Raw genomic sequence first — 23,143 nt, forward strand, 5'->3', positions numbered from 1 at the left:
TTCCGTTTTAGTTTTTCTCACAATACTCCTTACTTTTCTGGCCTGCGAGTTATATATTTCATAACTCCTCCCACTCCTGTTCTCACTATATTCTCCCCACATCTTCTTTTTGTGGATCTCTTGCTTAATAAAGTTGCACATCCATTTCACTACCAACCTAATGATTCTTTGAACACTAGGGATACATTCAGATACCGTCTCATTTAAGCATTTTTTCAAATGATTCCACGTATTGCTAACATTTTCCTATTCAGTAACTGATACCATGGGACCAAAGATAGTATAATTTCCAGCTTTTAGTTCAGCATGTAACTTGCTCTAATTGGAACTTCGATATAATCAGATACATCACAAGAAAGCACGGCATGATTACTGTCACCAACTGGTGGTAAAACTGACGTAGGAACAAATCTAACGTTCTTCGACCTATGATATTTCTCTTCTATCCGATGAACGCTTGGATAATTAAAGCCACCCATAATGATCACTCTTTTAGTATCCATAAGGCTAACTTGACGATGCATTTCATCATGCCAGGTCTGTAGCAACACCCCACCATATATTTCACTCTGTTAGCCTCCACTGCACACCATATAGCCTCAAACTCACCAGCCGCGTGGAACATTGATGCCACTATTATTTTCTTGCTTTTCTATCCTAAATGGACTTAAATCGTCTGATATCATTAGTGGCACTCTTCCTTCTCTCCTATCTATTCTGTCATTCCTAAAAATAGTGTACCATTACACTCGATCCCACTTACCATATCTGATTCTGATAGCCAGGTTTCACCAATGCCAACAATCGTGGGCTAGAAACAAAGGGGTTGACTTCGTTGCTTTATTGAATACAATGTAGTCAACCCCTTTGTTTCTAATGCTCCTGGCATCTGTGTATAGACATAACAAATTACCACGTAGCCTATTCTTATAATTAGATATGCAATCTATTTGGCCTTGTTGTAAAACTTTCTCTTTTCCCTCTCCAGACATACTCCAAAGATCCAAACCCAAAGCGTACATTTCCATCCCTTCGCCAGATGCATAACCATGTTCAAAGCGATTCGTATCGTTATCATGTTTGCAAACCAGAGCTGAACTTTCGCACACTTTTTTCCATTCCACCCTTGATCTAATTTCCCTGACTTCATTAGGTCTCATCCAATAAGTACTTTTTCCAGGCTCCTGATGCCAAATGGATTCAACTGCAGACCGTCCCTCTTACACAAGTCTTTCCTGCCATCAAACACTCAACGCATCCATTTACTCGACACAGCCAGCCTGTCGTATTTGGGTAGCAAACCTACAATTTTTATTCTCTCATATATTAGTGCCGTGGGTAGTCCGGAATCCATGCTCATAAGGAGAAACATAGAACGTTCTCAACTCGAATTTCTCCTGTAAGCAGTATTATGGTCTCATATGAGGCAATGAAATTCATTTACCACTTAAAGACATTCACAAAACGTCCATGCCCACGTGAAATGGGAACTCACTGTCTGTCGGTTGGAGAATGTAGATAATAAACCACTCAGCTAATCAAGGCGGACTTCTAAATGTCATCCGAGAGGAATGTTTTCTATTGTTTCTTCAGCCAGATGTGCACTGTTACTCGCTTCCTTCTCACATTGAAAATGCTTTATAGAAGACCAAAAGGGAGGATAATCACATGAGAAAGAATTTTAAGTTTATGAATTTCAATTGGCAATCGGCTAAATGAGGTCGCGCATGGTTTTAGTGAAAAACAATAGATTTTAACAGGCAGACATTCTCTGTATTTACTACAAATAGGAAGTGTTTCTCTTTTGAACTACTCCGAATATTCTTTCTGTGATTTATACACTTCTCACCATACTTGTGCACATCTCGAGTGATTTGGTCCCTTTTGACAACAAAATCTAACGATATAACATTGTTCACGTGCGTTTCAAACGGACCGAGATTATATATATATATATATATATATATATATATATATATATATATATATATATATATATATATATATATATATATATATATATATATATATATAGGGATTAGGGCAGCCGTATGTATTCGTGCAATTAGACTTTGGAAGAAGGTGATGCGGTACACATCACACGTGCTCACTGGAAGATTTTAGTTTCTTCATTAGTTAGGATGGTCCTAGTTAGGAATGAAGAAACCAAAAAAAAAAAATTACCCCAGCAAAATCATGCAATTTCTGAGTTCGCAATCATTGAAGAAGGGAATCGGTTTTTCCATTCCAATTCCAACTCCATGTGGTTGTCTTTTTTATAGGCGACTGTGCTTCAAGTAACATGTATAGACGGATGAATCCTGCACATTATGTAGGAAATGAACTTTGAACTAGAGGGTTGTCTTCTCTCAATTCTCTTCTTTGGAACATACATCTTTTCTACTTAACTTAAAGAAGTGAACTTTAATTCAGCGCTCCTGGATGAGAATACTTTTCAGTATTCTCATCATTCAGCTGATTGGCCCATCATTTTTTGATGGGCCAATCAGCTGAATTATCCATTTGCAATCAGCCAATGCAAGTGACTCAGCTGATATAACTGATTCACTTGCATGAACGTTTACGAAGAATATCTGCAGTTCTTGTGGCGATACTTATGAGATCTTAGTTATATATTAAGGATCAGCTTGATATAGCTCACCTTCAGACTGTCCATATGTTTGCTGAGCATTAACAGATGCAGTATGGTCACTCCGGTGCTCAGTGATGTTCCACACCAGGCCTCACCATGTAGTCCTGTTGTTTGCTTTTCTGGGAGCTTCAACACCACACACACACACACACACACACACACACACACACACACACACACACACACACACACACACACACACACACACACACACACACACACACACACACATGCGCACGCACGCACGCACGCGCCATCCATCCATCCATCCATCTCATTGACAGTCTATCCCTTTCCCGGAACTTTACCTTCTATTACTGTTCTGAGAAGTCATCCTTCCAATGTGTACAAAATATTTTAACTTCCTTCTGCACGCACTTCCTTAAGGAGCCTTAAAGTTCCACTGATTTTTTCTAATATCCATTTATTTGTACGCTTTTCAGTACATGATATCCTCAACAGCCTTCGGTAACACCACATCTAGAAAGCAGCTATCCTTTTTTCTCATCTGACTTCTTTCGGTTCCAAGTCATCTGTCAGCCATCTCTCATGATATTAAAAGAGTCTTATTATGTCGGTAATTATTTTGATCTTATCTTTCAATCAGTACTGGAAGATAAGATCAGATCAAAATCGATATTGAATTAAAATGCAATTCTCATCTTAATTTTTGCATTGAACAGTGCGTAATATTTTATACGACTTTCATGTAAGTTATTTGAAACAAACTAGTATAATCTTAAAGGATAACCCTAATGACCTTAATATGGTGCGATTAAGGCTAGCCTTAATGAATTAAAAGCCACTCTATAATGGCTACGTAAGGCTACCCTATAATGACTTCGTAAGGCTCTTCATTAGTGAACTATCCTATAACGATTTTAGACTCCCTAGACTCGAATCGAGTGTGGGACGGGAAGAGCCTATGTAGGACTTTTTCAAATGAAAGTGAAGTAGCTCGTCTATCTCATATGGAGATAGAGGGGATTTCCTCCTGGAAACGTGGATTTTTCACGCAAACCAGGTATTTATGATCTGCCAGAAGAATTCACACAATTAACAAACATAATTTTTCACAGTTAACATAACAAACAAATACTCTGGCTTTATACCTGTAGTTGTTTTGACCACAAATGTAAACAATCACTAACTGATACATATGATTTTGGTCAGCGTGATAGTTCCACCTGCTGCAATAAAAAATAATAGATAGAGAAACAAGAAAAAACCTAGATCGTAGGTGATAGCCAGCCTATCTAAGTAGAGAGAGAGAGAGAGTTATTACCGTTTTTCCTACAGTAATTAACCCAAAATGGATGAAGTATCATTAGTCAAATACTTCTCTATGGACACTCCAGAATGACTTTTTCACTGTTACAAACAATCCTTCTAAGGCGCAATGTTAAACAAACGGTACGTGATAAGAACATCTTAATGAGCCATGTCGTAACTTGAAGTATATTAGTGCATGGAAATAGGCTCGCGATCCAGTACAGCATTTGGAGATGGGAAGGAAGGAAGGAAAGAAGGTGGAAGATATCGTTAATACTCGACAGAAAGAAAGAAGGAAAAGCCGTTTATATGATTAATAACACGCACGTACGGTGTAATTAGCCGAGTGATGCTCAGAGGTGTTGACGAGAACACGGGCACTTCAAATGCTTCCGTTCGTTCGCTGTCTCCTCCTTCTCCGCTGCTTCTTCTTCGGCAAACAAACACGTTTCTTTTTCTTTGCAGCATCAAAATCAGTGAGAAAGTTTGAAGTGAGAGAGAGTGTGAGAGAGTGAGAGAGAGATAATTACTGTTGCTATGGAGCATAAATTGATGGCTTCATTGCCTCACTGAGGAAGAGGATGGAATAATTTGAAGCTCTCCATCTGTTTGCTATTTCGGTTGTTCACCTTGATAAGAACTAAAACTCGATATTGTCAAAGGAGAAATCGACCTTCCCATACATCCCTCGTCAAGTTAATTTAATAAAGTTGGAATTTGTTAAATTTAAATAATTTGTATGACTTGTTTGGGTAATATGTTGACGTTTTAAGTTGTGGATGTAAGGTTGCCAATTATCTTATTGTTTTTCATGAACTACTGGTGGATTCAGAGAAGAAAATTTGTTGAAGATGGTCTAGTTATCTAATTGTGATAAAAATATTTTCTCTTCTGATTAACCGCCCTGAAATATACAGGATGGTAAATCAGAACAGAGCCTTCTACTGGCTGCTTGTGTATGTGTATGTGTGTGTGTGTGTGTGTGTGTGTGTGTGTGTGTGTGTGTGAGAGAGAGAGAGAGAGAGAGAAGTTAATATTAATAAAACTTACTGAGAAATGACAAAACGTACTGAGAAATAATTTGATTTTGTTTTTGGATGCATGAAATACAATCTTTGTACATTTAATTTATTATCAGATGCTTTTGTCTGTCTGGTTTTCTACCTACAATGTTCTTACTTTTTAAGAGTTCTCTCATCCTTATATACTATTTTTAACCTTTGTCGACAAATTTTCTTCTCTGAATCTTAACCAACTCTTCTCTCATACATAATTTCTTACTTCTATTTATAATAGAATAAATTTATACATATTCTGTGTTTATTCGAAAAAAAAGGGATCGAAATATATGTCAAATCGGGATTTGAACCCCCCCCCCCAGCTGTTTGTTGACTAAATTATCAGTTTTTCTCACTATTCTTCGGAAGCTCAAAATGAAGAAAAATGGAAGTTCTCTCTCCGATTATTTTCGAGTACCAATCCAAATCCATGGATTTGCAATTCAGCGGTGAATCGCCAAAGATTTTAATTTTTAGCTAATCACTGACTATAAAGAATTCGTAATTAGTCAAAAACGTTTTAAAACTTGAAGTTAATAAAATATTAAAGAACAGTTTAAAGTGTACGTGCATAATAGTTACTAGGAACTTGATCAGTTGATTGAACTATTAAAATAATTTTATGATTTTTTTTTATTAATGAAGATTTTTTAAATTAATGTTCTCTTCTAATAAAGCAAGAGCCTTTTGGAAATTATTTTCGAGTCACACAAAGACGTAGTAGATATATATGTGTCTTACTTTTTGACCCTTTCTTAAGGCTCTTAAAAAAAAAAGCGAGTTAGCTAATGTCGGTCTCTCTCTCTCTCTCTCACACACACACACATACACACGCGCGCGCGCGATAATTTGGTTCTCGTTCACTGTAATAAGATAATTTTGCTTTCTCAACACAGATACTTAGTTTCAATCCTTTAAGTGGAAGGATAGATAGTTGGTCCTATGCATATTTGAAATCCAAACATTTAAATTTCTAACATGATTGATGACTAACATTTATCCACTGCGACTGCTTTACTCTTTGAAATTACAAACCATTGGACGTGTTTTTTAAACCGTTTTCTAGTGAAACCTTATAAACTCATGGAACTGTACAACCTCATAGAAAGTCTATTTTACAAACATCCATACTTGACGAGAACTTCGAAAAAGCAGCTTTGAAATTAAAAGCCAACTTTTACCAACTAAGCAATTGCTTTGGAAGATTGCTTTATTTTTAATATCTTCAATTACCTGTTTAAGACTCCACTTACTACTTTGATAATATTGCTTCATTCATGTTAATTATATTTAACACAATAATTATCGAAAAAATACTACATATCAAGATATACCTAAAGTCGACTGCTGGATGTACTACGTATCTTCTAATACGTCCGATTCTGTTAAGGCTACATATCAAAGCTCTAAACCTGTAAACATATAAGGGCCACTTTCACGGGAATATCCCCACTCCCATTTTATATCCTCACAAAAATATTTAATTTTGAGAGTATGCTTGACATTATTATTATGGACGCGAGATTATACTGTAATATTAGATTGCGAGATTGGTTGTTTCTTTCAGCTTTAGAACTTGTTTATCAGAAAATAATCTCTACTAATCTCTTTCCTAAACTCCGCTAGCTTGGAGATTAATCTGTAAACTCCAAGGTTGTTTGGTGAATGATGATAATCCTTTCTTTTTAATTTAAGATACAGAATAACAAACTGGTCATTGCACAGACAAATCGCTATTTGTAGTTGTTGAAGGAAATTAATTCCAAATATTCATTATGTTAATGTACGTAAAATCTTCCCATTTGACCTAACAAGAGTCCTCTAGCAATTGAGGACGCAATTACGTGTGCAAGGTAAGATAACTAAGCTATAACTGGATACAAGCGCAGAATTCCAAATCATTCAGTACGTTACTATATTTGGCCAGTATCAGCGATAACACTGACGCTCTTTCAAGTATTAGTATCATCATATATCATTGGCAGTAATCTCAGCTACCATTCCCTGTTTCTCTTATAATCTATACTTACATTAAGCTATTCCACACCATAACATTCTTTCTCTCGCATTTGCACAGCTATAGTTTAGAAAATAATTATCTTTGTATTTCATTGAATCTATCCAAGTTCTATAATTCTGTAAGCTTGTGTAAACAATAAGCTATAATTCGGTTGCTTTCATATAGCATTCACCCAAAATAAGGACTCAAGAAAGAGAACGTTGAAATTTATGTGGAGACATGTAAATCTTTTCCCAAACCTCTATAGAGAAACAAAACGATTCAAAATGTTCAGTAGTATAATGAACTTAATTGTTCATAGTATACTTAACTGTAACTACTTAACTTACATTAACCACTACTGGAAGAAAAAAAGCTTCTAAATAAAGTTTCCTATAAAGGTTTATTTATTTTCTCTATAAATCTTTTTTGTAATATCTTAAATTACATAAAATATGAGATCTGAGGACGCTTGTGGAACTTGTGGCCAGTCCAATGTGTGTCAGTCATTCATTTTGGTGCGACTGTTATGGCCAACCATAATTTATCAGTTTTTCTCTCATAGTTGATACCAGCTGGTCTTCCAACAAATCAAATCGGCTGTCTGTGCGCTTTATTAGTTGTCGGGTCTGCCTTCAGCAAACACAAAAGTATACCTTTCTCTAACTTCCTGTAAGATAGCGCACCCTCGTGTAATTTATCAGAAATGTTTACCATCTAGCAATACCACGGACTAAAGTATTGATTTGCTTCTTACAGCAGAACAACTGTCACCTCCTGTTTCTCATAACATAGCCACCTATAGAGTTTATATCGTCCTCTGTTAAATTATCTACAGAGTCGTGACTCTTGCTTCTACAACTGCTGTCAAAAGTATTGAACTTTCCTCTGACCATTTCTGTCATTTTTTTATTTTTTTTATTTATTTTTCTTCTTCCATAGTAGTACATCGATGTTCCCATGTAAGCTTTTGGTACGATGCGCTTCTCTGTAATACACCAAAGTATATCTAGGCTGCAAGATTTACAGGGATGTGGCTGACAGGTTTTGTCACATTGTTATAAAGTCCAAACCACATTGAACGTACTTCTGTAAATTTTTAAAGAAAAATTGGATTTATTCCTTTGCGGTTTTTTGATATATTGTGATATTCTGGAATAAGACACAAGACAAAAAATGAACTTCGATAGGCGACCGCATTTTAGATATTACATTCGACTTGTTATAAACAAGAAATCATTTTAAATTTACTATAAACGGAAATGTGCGATCTTTTAGCTCAATATTTTAAGCAAAAGTATTTCCTTCAAAATTGCACATAAACTTTTAAAAATATTCCTCTTCCTTTTATATATGCCATATTTCTCCTGAAGCATTTTTAAATACAATGCGCAGTGCTTTTGAATTAAGCATTTCAAGTTTATTTACTTCCTGGAGTTAATCACACTATCCATGCTTAAAATAAAAGTCTAGTGCTCGATTTCTTTGCTGTTTGTAATTAGATGGAGCTTGCTTCGAGTGTTCGCAGTACATGCCTAAGAGATAGATTGAAATGTTCACCGTACAGTAAGTGTACTTATCAAGAGTTAGGACAGGTGTGGGCAATGCAAACCAGTGATTAATTTATTAATTAGAAGCTGGCATCTTCACTTTCACTAATGAATAATAATGACCAATCGTCACGCACTGGTTTGCTGCAACAGGATCGCGCAAGAAAATTAACACAATCAACCCAGTTTACAGGTGATAGTGTCGAGTCTAGGAAAGCGATGCCTAAATTTATTTCGAAATTCGTTTCTTGTGCTTTAGTTTGCATTAATGATAGAAGCACGTTAATGGACCAAATAAACTTAAAAGACGAGCGTTAACTGTAGAGAAATCACTTTGTCTTCTTCCCAGAAAACTGGAAGAATTTATTTATTACTTTCTTTTTTTCCGAAAATAATTTTTAATTGATTACTAGGGATCACAGTAATTGACTAGCTAATGACCGTTGAAATTGATCTCAGCTGGAGTTCCATTGCTTATTCTTATTTAAATGTATAAGTTCCTATTCATTGTCCCTTCACCCCTTATAATAATAGTGTCTAGTCTCAATAATGTTATTTATATTAATGTATTCCCTTTCTAATACGTATCGAGTTTATTTATTTATTTATTTGTGTTTGAAGACTTCTTTAGTAATAGAAATTGTTAGAATAAGTTGCCACCCTTGTCATAAAATCTACATATAAGAAAGGCAGGTAACTCTTGTATTCAGGAGCAAATGCTTGAGAACATAGCGGAGAGCGTATGCACTGGGACATTGCGTCTTTTTTTCATTTACAGATATTATACATGATTAAACTTATAATATTGTTATTGCTGGTTTTCATATTTTGGCTAAACAATTGCCTGCATTGCTTAAACGCAAATATTGCCCTGCAGTTTAGTTAAACGAAGTTCAACACATTATTAGATTTAATAAATTAGCCCAAGGAGAACAAATGTTTGACATAACAAATTATTATATAGTCATCACTTTTACATTTTCGTCCTTTTATTCAGAACTGACATTTTTACTTCACTAAAAACGTAAAATATAAATATCAAACATTATTCTATTTTATCATCATTTGATAAGTAAAAATAGTAATTTCTTTTAAAACATTATCTAAATTTGTAGTGCATCCGAATGTCTACATTTTCGAAAACAGGTACAACTAGATAGGACTTCCGTTTTTTTATCACTAATATTAGCCTTCCTCATTGTCCTCTAAGTGAACTGGTGTTACTCGTAAATCAGTAGATTGAGTAAAATACCAATGGCTTATTCGAAAAACAATAATGTAGCTTCTAATTCTGGTTAGGTATTTTCCCACATGGCTTGTTATTGTTAAAACAAAACAATTATTCCTAATTGCGTTTCAGAGAAATATTAGCGTTACTTCTAGCAAAAAAAGGTAAACGGTGTGAGAAATGATTTGAGTAAAAGAATATTATTACTTATTATATGAATATTAGTATAAATAGTATTGTGAAGAAATCAAGTCAGATGAGTGGAGATGAGGTATCATTTTCCTTGTCATGATATGAATATTATTGAGGACAGAAGGAATCTATTATTCTCGTAATTGAGAGCTCGATTAGTTAACAGGCAGTGCTCTCTTATATAACATCATTTGTATTTATTGAAAATAAATAATACAAAACAGAAGCAGTTTGGGATTGGATGGGAAGTTAAGTATAAAATCTATCTATCGTTTAAGTCCCGAAGTTGACTGTATATTGGCCAACAGAAAGAAACGAATTAATTAAAGCATAAATTAAATAATTTACACGACTTCGAATAAGACCAAAATTCTGCTATATTTGATGCAGCAGAAAACTGGTGATGATCATAAAATTCTGTCTAAAATACGATAAACTTGCTAGACATAATTAACTTTTTGTTTGACCTCTACTACTAAATTATTCATCAAAAACCATTAAGAATATCATAAGTTCGACATGAACTTTTACAAAAGATTGATAGCAACTACCATTATTATTATTATTACAAGTACTTTATAATTATTATAATTATAATTATTATTATTATTATTATTATTATCGTCTCCATGTGGCAGTTCAGTTCAATTATTCTGAAGGATATCAACTTATTGATATAAATCTTATCGATCCAGTGCTCTAATTTGATCCGGACGGAGATTAAATATAATTAATCAAATAAATTAGACAAGAAAATACAAGCAATGCGAGTTAGAAATCGCCAATCTAAGTTTTTGTTAGTTTTCAGAAGACTGATTCTATCACAATTTCCAGGTTAATACCCAGATAAGTTGACAATGGAACAGGAAAATAGTTTTTATATTCTATTCATTGTTTTCCATCCTTTAACAGGGATTTGTTCGATATTGATTTCCCATATTTTATTTCGCTGAACACGTCACACAATTCAGATAGCTGTTATTCTTTTATTGTCCTGCTTCTGTTTTTATAGTCGTTCTAAAACAGATAAGATGGCTGAGCTTACACAATTTTTTATACTCAAATATCAAAAAAAAAAGACGAACTATTTCTTTCTTTTTTCTTAAGCGGAAATCAAATTAAGGGCACACGGTTAAAGATGAAGGAGAGACGTACTTGGTAAAATCTTAGCTTTTGAGATAAAGCAGAGTGCGATCATTTTTCACGGGTTCCATCAATACGGCAACTCGCTATCTAACAAACAATAACCTAAAATTCGATGCGTTTCTAAATATCTTAGCTTGGCTTTAGTATCGCAGTCATATAAAAAAGAGTATCTTGTAACAAAGGACTTCCATAACTACATCCCTTCGAAATATTCAATAAACATAAGCCACATAATGCCTATAGATGATTTATGTTACTATATTTCTGTCTACGTAATTCAATCTATTAGAGATGTAAGGCAATCTAAAAATATATTCAATGCTGATACCACTCTCTCTGAAGGTAACATGTTACATGAGATGAAAGAGTATTTGATAAAAATTCTGTGGATAGTGTTCTATACCCGATTATATCACCTGACTATGCTGTCAGGAACGAGATAATAGAATATTGTTTGGACTAAGAAATTCTTTTCAAAAATAAAATATTAAACAATGAAATTCATGAAGTTTAATAAACTTGAGCGAGCAGATTGTAGTTAGCCTAGGTTCAAAGACATTATTAAACAATAAATAACGACAAAATATAATATTCAACAGGGATAATATTAAACAAAAAATAACAATCAAATATAATATTAAGAAAAGCAATATTAAACAATGAATAATAAACAAAGATAATAATAAACAATGGACAAGAATAAGATCAGTTTTAAACAATGACCTCTACATAATTAATTTCCGGGATTATTATACATTTTAAATACAAAGCATCAGATAATACAAAACTTCCCGAAATGCCATATTTTTGTGAGTTAATCAATTTTTCTCTACAAGAAGATCGGCCTTCTTGTTAAGTACAAAAATCATCGGAAAAAGAAAGCCTCTAATTTTATTATTAGAAACCATTAAACAAAGGGATATTCACCGATAAATAACCAATGTATAGCAGGCATGGAGGAGTTTAAATAGTAACGTTTTCTTTGTCGTTCTATTCCCCACATACTGATTAATTTATGTTACTGGTGATAACTAAAATCTCCATGGAAAGGCGCACCTTAATTCTTAAGACAAAAGACGAACATCCACTTCGCACAGTTGACATTCGCTGCTCTGTGAATTGGGCCATCTTTCGCTCTTTACCCCATCCATCAGCTGTGCTGCTTCTCCTTTCCTCGTGTGCAGGCTAATCGAATGAAAGGTGAAGCGTTTCACGGACTATTTGTTGCTATACCTTAGAGACTCGGGAACGGAGTCTTCCAGAGTTCTCACGCGCAAAGAAAAGCAGGAGATTTTGCCTTCCAATAATAATATAAAAGGCTTATACGTAGATGGCCTTACTCAGTATACTCTCTAACCCAGCTCGTTAAATAGCAAAAACGAGACATAAGTAGCGAATCATGTTGACAAAGCCTGAAGTTAAGAATAGGCGGAGTAACTCAAAGCGAAGCGAACAAAAAAGAAATCGAAAAATAAATAAAGAAACAAGCTAACGATTTCTACTTGTTCTTCAGACACACGCTTAATAAAAAATTAAGAAAACAAACAGCGCAAAGAGGATCTTACAAGCGGTCTTCTCTCCGGTACACAGTAACCAAATGAGGGGGTAAATGAGGGGGGAAGGATGATAGCAAAGCGCAGGAGGATAAGTCATTGTGCCCATCGCGGGCGCTAAGTGAAGGCAGTGGTTAAAGACAAAAGACCTGATGCGTTCTAAGTGGATCTGATTAGCTATCGTCTCGATATCGGCTGGGAGCAAGACAGGAAAATAAATGGATCAACGAGATGAGGAAAAAACATTTATTTTGTGCCTTCAACAGCTGTGCTTACTATCGAGTAAACTATGTTTTAGTGTAGAACAGCTCTATCGTTCGTAGTTTGTTTCTGTGTTGAAAATGAATAGATGTGAATAATGCAAAAAGGTTCTAGAAAACACCTTCATTGATTTTATATCATTTGTTTAGAAAGTCATTAAATATACAGACACAGTATCGTTCTCTCTTTCAGTTGTATATTTTTGTTGCTACATTTATAATTTTTCTTGTAATCGAGTAAATTCTCTGTAAAATGATTATTCTATTTTGTTCTTAATATTTTTAAAAAAAAATTTAATTGGAATCAATCTCACGTTTCGAACGTTTTCTTGAATACTATATCACATATGAAAACATTGCTTTCCGAGAATGCTAAAATCAGCATATTTACCACCAAAGGATTATTATTAAACTGTAATAAATGAAATATTAATTTTTTGCTGTACTTTTTATATATTATTTTATTACTTACATGTGGTAAACAAAATATTACAAAAGTATATACAAAACTGCAGCCGATTACAGCACTTGCTATGATTGCGAATAATTTACAAACTGTGTTATTTGAATAAAATTATATTACAATACCTTTTTATAGAAGTGCAGTTTTTTTTTTTTTTTTGGCTAAGTGGGTGAAGCAAAAATGCTTTTCATATATGGATAGGGTAATATAGAGCTGTAAGCTCTGATCATGGCAAGAAGGTAACAGCAATCGCTGAGCCTCAGTTAGAACTTCATTGGCTACAGCATTGCCATCCATTACCCTCCCTAGGTACCCATTTTAGTCGCCTCGTACGACATGCATGGGCTGCAGTGGAGCTATTCTTATCCCGGCCACCACACGGGGATAGAAGTGCAGTGAATAGCTTAATTTTTTGTTCTATACTTTTTATATGTAGAAAAGTAAAAAATGTGTTGTATTAAAAGTAAAGTTTCTATTACGTATTTAGAGAATGATGTGTTTTCAATTTTTTTAAGTATCTTATTAAAGTGTGTACAATAGACTGTATTCTTATATTGGCTGAAATTTAAGAAAAATCTGAATACGGATCGAAATACTTTGTAGATATTACAATAATGCGTTTATTTCTTCATAAAACAGAACATTTTTATCTTAACTGCTCACCACAATTTTTAAGCGCTTTCTTCAGTTTTTCAGGCTATGACTAATGGAACATGTGTTTAAAAATAAGAGTGTTTTTCATTAATCTTCTTGAAGTAATGGAATCTTTTAGTTAAGTCTAAAAGATTACATTGAAAGAAAAAATAGTGTTAGGGAATTTATTTATCATTTATATTTAGAAATCGATATTGTTGAAAAGCAGCTGGCTGGTGTTCACCCTTGCTGATAGCGAAGTTCATGACTACCGATGATTTCGAAGACGGCAGTCATTCTGTGTTCCTAACCTCTTTACTAGTATATTATTGCATGAAATATAATGAGTTTTAACGAACTTCCTCTATTTATCTTATTTATCTTCTCCAACTACAGACTAACTCGGAACAAGAAAAAAACTAGAAAAAGTTCCTCTATCCACTACAATCTAAAATCCATCGCTATAAGTGCCTCAAATTTGTCGGCAGGCGTAGAATTATATAGAACCCGAAACATGTTGCTTAAAGGTCTAGTTTTGCATCATCTGAAAACAATTGTATATTACCAGTTGAGCCTATCCCAATATCATTAGTATACAAATTAAATAACAGTGATTTCAAAACGGAGCTCTGTGGCAAACCACTAGTGACTCCTCTTTCGAGATAGTTCCCCCACTCCCCAACAAAACTTGCAGAAGATACCTATTTGATAGCCAGTCACACACACACACACACACACACACACACACACACACACACACACACACACACACACACACACACACACACACACACACACACACACACACACACACACACACACACACACACACACACACACACACACACACACACACACACACACACACACACACACACAAATTTCCATCATTAGCAATTTCGTTATTCGTTTACTATTCTTTTGTACTAGTGATAGTATCATTCATCAATAATGTTATTAATAATTCAATTGTAACTTTATTCCAATGATGTTTTCGTTGCAAGAATAGTTTAGTCAACAATCAAAGAAACAATGAATGTTGTTATTTATCATGTGATCAATTTTTCAATTAGTTTATTGGAGGAAATAAATCCAAACTGTTGCGAACCTGTTAAGTGATATGAACCTTGCACTTCCGCACATAATTGCAATCGATTTACTTAGTGATGGAAAACATGCCTGAAATTTTGATTGACTTCGTCACTTTACAATTACGTAAAGTAGAGCAACGAGCTTCCTCCTGTTAAGGTTGATGAAGAAATCTCACTATTACAACGATTAGACTGCTGTTTACGAGTAGAGAATCGATTTACTGTAGAGAATCGATTTACTGTTGACTTGGAGAGGTGTGATTGCCATTTAGTTCAATTTATTTACTTCTTTACTTTGGCTAAGGATTTCCAGGGATTCTTTATCTTTAAAAAACTAAAGTGAGGAGGAATATTTAATTAGCTTCAACCGTATTTTATCTTGAAACAGATTTATGGACACCCTTTTATTGTAATTAGGGACACGGTAGCAATCTCTCTCTCTCTCTCTCTCTCTCTCTCTCGTAATTTCTTCAAACTTATCTCTTAGACGTGATTTAACTTCCAAATTTACTCAGTCGCCAGCTTATGTTCTGCATTGAATTTAAACTGAATATTGTAAAATGAATAATTTGGTGTTTAAAGAAAATCAATTATTTACAAAATATTTCAGCAAAATACATCTTACTTCTATTATACTTATACAGATCACGATAATTCATGAGATAAATTAATCAAAGAATAAAATCGTTATTCTTTGAATAAAAATCCCAAACCAATATTTTAATCGGACAGAAATTTTCCGTTTTTTTTTTCACCTAACAGTTTCCCAGAAAGGATGTGCATTCGGTTCATTTTTAAAAATCAACGAAACTTAGGTGATAGTTGGATAGCAGTGAAATATCGTGTGAGTGAAAGTAAAAAAAAAAAAAAAGAGAGAGATGTTTCTGACCAGCTGCTATTCCCATTCGGAGCAGAAGAATAAAGAGTACATTCTCTTTTGACATTTTAATTAATGAGTGCAGAGGTGGAGCAATTTACATCCATTGAAAAGAATGGCACGAAATGTTCATCTTGTTGTCAGAAAGACTCAAAGAAGAGTGAAATCTTAATAACTGTCTTTTCTTGAGAGTTCATATTTAATCCATCTTTGTACAAAGATGACTATACTTCAACTAAATAAAAATAGTAATTTTTAAATCTAAATACGCTCAGCATTAGAAAGAAAAATCAAAAGAAAAATGCAGTCACAGGAAGCGCTTAGATGGATTTCTGTGTTGATTTTCTCTTTGTGTGTGTGTGTGTGTGTGTGTGTGTGTGTGTGTGTGTTAATAGTGTATTAATTCATTAGGAAGTGAAGAAGTTTTCTAAAATAAACATAAAAGCAGGAATATTTCTCACTATCATATATAGAAGCATGCATTTTCTTGATATTTTTAATATCCTGTGATAAGCACGGAATTTGATGTTCTTGACCGAAGAATCCCAAACATGAAATTCAATGTTCTTCAGTCAATGTTTTCAGTGATACCTTTCAAATAGGAGTGTCCTGGCCAATTTAAAGCAGCCGAAAATTTTTTAAAATTACACTCGTATAGAGCCACAGTAAAAAGTCTCCATTTAAAAGCGAAAACACACATTAAGTACTGAATTATGATTAAAGTAAGGAAAAAATTTGATTTTAAATAATCAATAAAATATTATATTAGCAAAATAAAAATATACATTTTAATTAGTCAATATGAATTGACAAAAAGATTAATTTTTTCAGAATTATAAAAAAATGTTTGACAAAAAATAACGGCCTTAATATATTTTTAAAGAATAATATTAAAATTCAATAAAGGTTTATTTTTTCCCAATATTTTTCTTGGTTAGTCGAAAAAGGCTCGCATTACTTAGCAAAAATCAATAAATAGATCAATAATAATATAAGGGCCATGAAAACTATAAAAAGACACAGATAATTATCCAGCTCTGAGTGAGCGGGCAATCTTATATGCATATTGTAAAATTTGTGTAAAAATTTAATATTTTTTATAGAATAAAATAGAAAGTTATAAAATTAAGTGTAAAAAATGCAGATTTTCTGAGAATTTTTAAAATTCTTAACTAGATAATAAGTTGTATCAGTACACCTCTTAATTCTTGGTAGAAGACGGTAATAATTAGAGAAAATATTTTAGAGAACCCTGTATATATGATACAGATTTGATTGAACAATCGACCGTGAGATGCGGTCGATTGGTTCATTAATGCCCTTGGGGGTGATGGATAGCAACGCAAAGCTGTACCAATGAAGTTTAACTGAGGTTCGGCTGTTGCTGCTACCCCTTTGGGCGAGGAGTTTTTGAGTCCGCTCTCTTAGGGTTTTTACCTTAAGGGAGCACTTTGAGTCTCCGGGGAAAGTGTTCTCCGGCACGGCCCGCTGAGGGGCTTTGTCGGTGAATTATTATTTTCCTCGGAATTTGAGCGGTTCTGCTCGGTAATCGAGTTTCACTGAGTAGAACCAACGCTGAGATTTGGACGGTCTTTCGCCCACGAATGAGTGGCCTAGAGATCGTCCATATATATATATATATATTTTTGAGATTGAACCTTTACTTACATAGTCGATTGGTTCATTAATGCCTTTGGGGGTAACGGATAGCAACAATGCAGTGCTGTACCAATGAAGTTTAACTGAGGTTCGGCTGTTGCTGTTACCCCCTTGGGCGATGAGTTTTTGAGTTCGCTCTCTTAAGGTTTTTGCCTTAAGGGAGCACTTTGAGTCTCCGGGGGAAGTGTTCTCCGGCACGGCCCGCTGAGGGGCTTTGTCGGTGAATTATTTTTCTCGGAATTTGAGCGGTTCTGCTCAGTGGTCGGGGAGCCCGTCACTGAGTGGAACCAACGCTGAGATTAGGACGGTCTTTCGCCCACTATGGAGTGGCCTAGAGATCGTCCGTATCCGTATTTTTGAGATTTCACCTTTACTTACATAGTCGGTGATTGATTCATTCAATCCAATACCCTTGGAGGGTAATGGATGGCAATGCTATATAGCCAATGAAGATCTAACTGAGGCTCGGCTATTGCTGTTACCCTCCTGCCATGATCAGAGCTTTAATAGCTCAATAACACCTTATCCCTACACTGTCCTCTACAGATAACGGGGAATATGAAAAAAAGCATTCTCGCTTCGCCCCTTTAAGCCAGTCCTTATAAGGACTATAAGAAACCTGTATATATATATATATATATATATATATATATATATATATATATACACACACATCAAATTCTGTTCTATAGATAAAGGGGGATGTGGAAAGCATTCTTGCTTCACCCATCTAGCTAAACTTAAATAAATAACCATTATATGTTTCTAAATTTATATAAATATAAATAAACATTATATGTTTCTAAATTTATACGCGTCGTTCTGGATAAAATGTCTTCAATGAACGACCCTAAGGCTTGTTAACTTATTGTAGAAGAGCATTACTAGGATGAATCTTACACATTTTATAATCTGATGCTCTCTTTCGTATATTATAACAATTATAGTGATGAAAATTTAAACGTCGTTCTGTGAACACATTAATAAGGTATAATAAACTAAAATATTTAAAAAAATTGTTAATTAGTAATATATAGTATTTAAGTGAGGAGAAATCACTCCTTATAATGTAAAGGAATCGATTTCAAGGACATAATGTAAAATCGAGGCCTCAATAAATTGAATTTCTCATTGGAATCTTAATAAATCCTGATAATAATATAGTAATAATTATTATTATTGTGTGATAAAAATAAAAATAAAATTTTAATTAAATGAACTATAAACACTAGTAACCTATCATCACACTAAGTAAAAACAATGATGAGAATATAAATAATAAATTATAGAATGATAATAATAATCCAGAAAGAATAACAGTACCAAAATATATAAAAGAAATTCCAAGAATGGTAATCGATTGAAAATAACCGACTTTTACACAGAATAAAATTTTGTTATAGACTAAACAGATGTACAACAATATTTCATACGAAAATGAGACTAGACTGGAATTGCCTAGCAACAGTAACAATGGAATAAAAGAATATATTTCTATATACACGTAGATATGACATAACAGGTTTGCGTAAAGTTGCTGAGGAGCGAAACCTCGCTAACGCAGCACCGTAACAAGAGAGAAACATCCGAGTCATTAGCAGAATAAAACCATAACGCTGGCTAATGAAATCACACCATACCTGACCCAAAAGTTTATGACCTGGGTTGAAGAATGAGGAAAATGAAATAATTAACGATGTAACATTGAGAAAATGAAAAGAGTGTGTTGGATAAACGAGTTTGCGGTAATTGATAAAGTAAATGAATCTCGTTTCTCTCTGAGATTATTTGAACATAAAGAAAATGGCTGGTATAACGTACACTCCTAAGTGGCTGGAGATGGTCTCAAAAGAAACGCCTGTTCATAAATAAATATCGAAGAAAGAAGAACGAAATATCTAATTAGAAAGAAGTATTGGAGGAAAATTAGAAAAAAATTACCTTTTCTAGAAGAATGAGAACAAAATGACGTACGAAGGTGAGTTGAACGTTCTGCTAGTATGAAAAAATAAAAATAAATTGAAAAGAAACCGTAGGAAGGTAAAAGAAAACGCTGCTTGAAATGCAACTGAGTTGAGGACTAATGCCGAGAAATGGAGCAAGAAAGGGCAGCGTATGAGAATGATAGATTACCTGTCATGTCGAGTGCTAAATGTTCGGATGTACTTGAAGAGGAAATGCATTAAGAAAAGAGGAAAAATAAATCTAATTGCGATTCAAAAAAAATCTATATTTTATTAATGGAATGCACACACAAAAATGAGGTTTTGAAAGAACGCCTCCTGGTGTAAAATGTTGGAAATTTATGTTGTATAATCAAACAGATGGCCTCCTTGCTTGTGTTAAAGAAATAATACGAGAAAGAGGAGTAATATGAAATCCGATATTCCTTTTTTTTTTTCATTTCGGAACACTCTCCAAATTCTTCGTTGGGGAAATCGGAGAAGTATCTCAATTTCCCAAACGTCTTTCACATTGCGCGGGTACCTGTTTTCATCAACGAATCCCTTTCTTCAAAGACACTCTGGGGACTTTTTTTTCCTTTTTGTACGTTTCTGTTCTACTTCATTAGCACAGGTCTTTCTGACACTTCTTGATACTCTCTTTATTTTGGGCACGTGCGGTGAATACAGTCCCATGTTTATTTTCTTCGAAATCACCAATTTTTCTTTTTTTTTGTTTATTATTTATTCCTTTCATTCCATTTATATTTATTTCTTCTCTCTCTCTCTCTGTAAAATGAATATTTCGGAGGAATATGATGGCAAAGCATACGAGTATTTTAAAATTGTTTCAAAAGCGCTTCTACGGCGCAATTTCCAGTTGTAGAACTAGAAATTCTACAACTGGAAATATTGAGACCAGGGAAGGACCCAAACGGTTAATACTGCCGAACATATTTAAAAAAATAATAAAAATGAGTATGTAATGTGAGTGCATTCTTCTCTCTCACACATACAAAAAAAGAACGAACATACTGTTGGATGGAGAACACAGAATTCATTTAAGTGTGCAAAACCTGTTATGGCAAAAAAATGTTAATCAATTTAAATCATCAGAACATAAAAAGTGATTTCACTTTAACAGTGATAGGTTTAATTAGAATTTATTGTAAAACACAGAAAGAATCCAAGTTAACAAAAACAACATTAGCTTCCTCTGTATCTTTTTTTCATAGATTTAAACCCCACTCGTTTCCGCCACTTTTCTCACAGAAATTAATTATCCACGATGCGAGAAACCGAAATGAATATTTTACTGTTATTTTCGTAGATCTCATTAAGTGAAATTGGAAGGGAATAAATATCTCCCGCAAGAATGCATCTCTGGAGACAGCTTAAGCTTTAGAGCGTATCAAGATAATCTTATAAGTGTAGAGCAGAGTAAAAGAGATAATTGTGTGGTTTTGTTTCATTTTCTCCGCATTTTCCCAATAAATGTAGCATCAACGTGGCGCTGAACTTATAGGGAATCGTTCGCAAAATTCACTTGCGATCTCTCAGATTAAAACGACACTTTAATTTCACAATTAGTACTTTAAAATTAAAACGAAAGTCTCCTTAACTCCATCAGTAACAAGAATTTTCTTTGATAGGAAAGATGTGGTTAGATTCCTGGATGTGAACCTTTATAAAATCACTGACGATAAGTAAACCAATCTCATATAGTAGTCCAGAAATTTGTTTCCTTTTTTTTCCCCGAAATTCAAGTTTTTTTATATCAAAAGACCGACAAAATACCAACCAGAAAATACATTCAGTAACACGCTATACAGGTAGGATTAACTACCTTATCATAACTTTAATTAGGTTTATCTAAAGGCAAGTTATTTGGTCGTCACGGGCCACTGAACCTAACACTTAAGTGGAAGATGATAAAATAGGTAATCTTTTAATTATGTTGTCTATCTTAGTAAACAAGGCTTGAAATAATCCACGCTATTACATCGACCAATTAACTGGTAAATTACATGTACTCTGCTGCGTGAATTAGTTAAAAAAAACCTGATGGTTTCGTAATTTTTTTTATCATAAACTAAAATGCATCGTTGACCCACTTTTGGTAGCGATTTCTGATGCAGCTCTTCTACATCCATTATGCGATAAATACACGTACCCAGTTTTGGGGATGATGTTTCACTTGTACTCATAATCTCTTTCATTTGTAGCTGTGGTTCAGTATTTAGTGTCCTGTAGCAAACCATTATAGCTTGTCCCTTTCAATCAGTTTATATTGTCTGACTATTTCTTGGGTTTCTTTTCACCATCAATTTTTCTATCTTTTAAAGAAGCCATTCGCAGTTGATTTCGAATTCTACAACCGTGACGCAATCATACAAACTGATTGGCGACTAAAATGATAGCTTAGGATAGGTTTTAACCGTGTTATATTCACATAACAAAAAACGAAGAAATTATAAGAATCCAATATCCATCTGAGGATTGGTATACAACTTCAGGAAACCTTCTCATTTAAACAGAACAAACAACTGTTCAAAAATGTACGTTTAAAAAATTATATCATAACTCAGCGTTTCAAAATTTTAAATAACTGGAACAATTTTTATTTTAATTTTACTTTTTTTAGTATATTTTCGGCGTATCAGATACACACCCATATATGCATGTATGTACAGTGTGTATATATGTAGCTTACTGAATTTACATAAGTTAATTTGAAATACCAGACCAAAATATATGCTGTTTTACTGATATCGGTTTGACCAAAGACTTAGAGTAACTGTATATTTTCTTCATCTATGCGTATGCCAGTAAACTTCAATAAACAACAGTAGCACATTTCTGTTGTTTATTTTTTATTTAGCTGACAATACTGAGTTTCATAATTAATTCGAAAGGAGTGTCTAAAAATTTCGTATGTAAAATATATTGCGAATTTCGCGAATTAACAATTATAAACGTAATGACATACGTCATATATATATATATATATATATATATATATATAGTTTTATGAAGAATTAAATGACTAGAACCGAGATTTAAGTAAAAAGATTTTAATATAAACACACTACTAGTTTCGGCCTGTAACAGCCTTCTTCAGGTGACATTATAAAAGAAAAAACACTCAACATTATCAAGTCATATCCTTTTCTCGGCTAATCCTAATGATGATAACCAAAGTCACAAAGTCTGCTGGGAAAAATCTACTAACATCTTCCGTTGCAGTGACGAAATAGAGAGAAAAATTGTGGAATCGAGAGAAATCATCTTCAATCCTGTTCATCTAAATAACAACTTAAGCTACAACCTCCCAGATAGTCATTCAGCTGTAATCATGTATTGGCGTTCACGTGATGCAGCAAACACGCAGTCTCCCAACAATGCAATAAACGAAAGAACAGCTTCAAATACAACTACAACGTTTTCATGCTAATTATGTATAAAGACTGTCTGTGTTGTTCATAGTCTTTTAACCCTCAATGTTTAGTGTTGTTTCTTTTATAATGTCACCTGAAGAAGGCTGTTACAGGCCGAAACTAGTAGTG

General features: G+C 33.9%; 1 protein-coding gene across 1 annotated transcript in view; it reads left to right on the forward strand.

Moving 5' to 3' along the window:
- The window catches only part of inaE (inactivation no afterpotential E), a 317,391-nt gene that overhangs the window by 171,667 nt on the left and 122,581 nt on the right, over positions 1-23,143 (forward strand). The window lies entirely within an intron of this gene.

This window comes from Typopeltis vanoorti, chromosome 23 (genome assembly GCF_054136105.1).
Source record: "Typopeltis vanoorti isolate ZY-2024b chromosome 23, IOZ_Tvanoo_1.0, whole genome shotgun sequence".
Classification (NCBI taxonomy): Eukaryota; Metazoa; Arthropoda; class Arachnida; order Uropygi; family Thelyphonidae; genus Typopeltis; species Typopeltis vanoorti.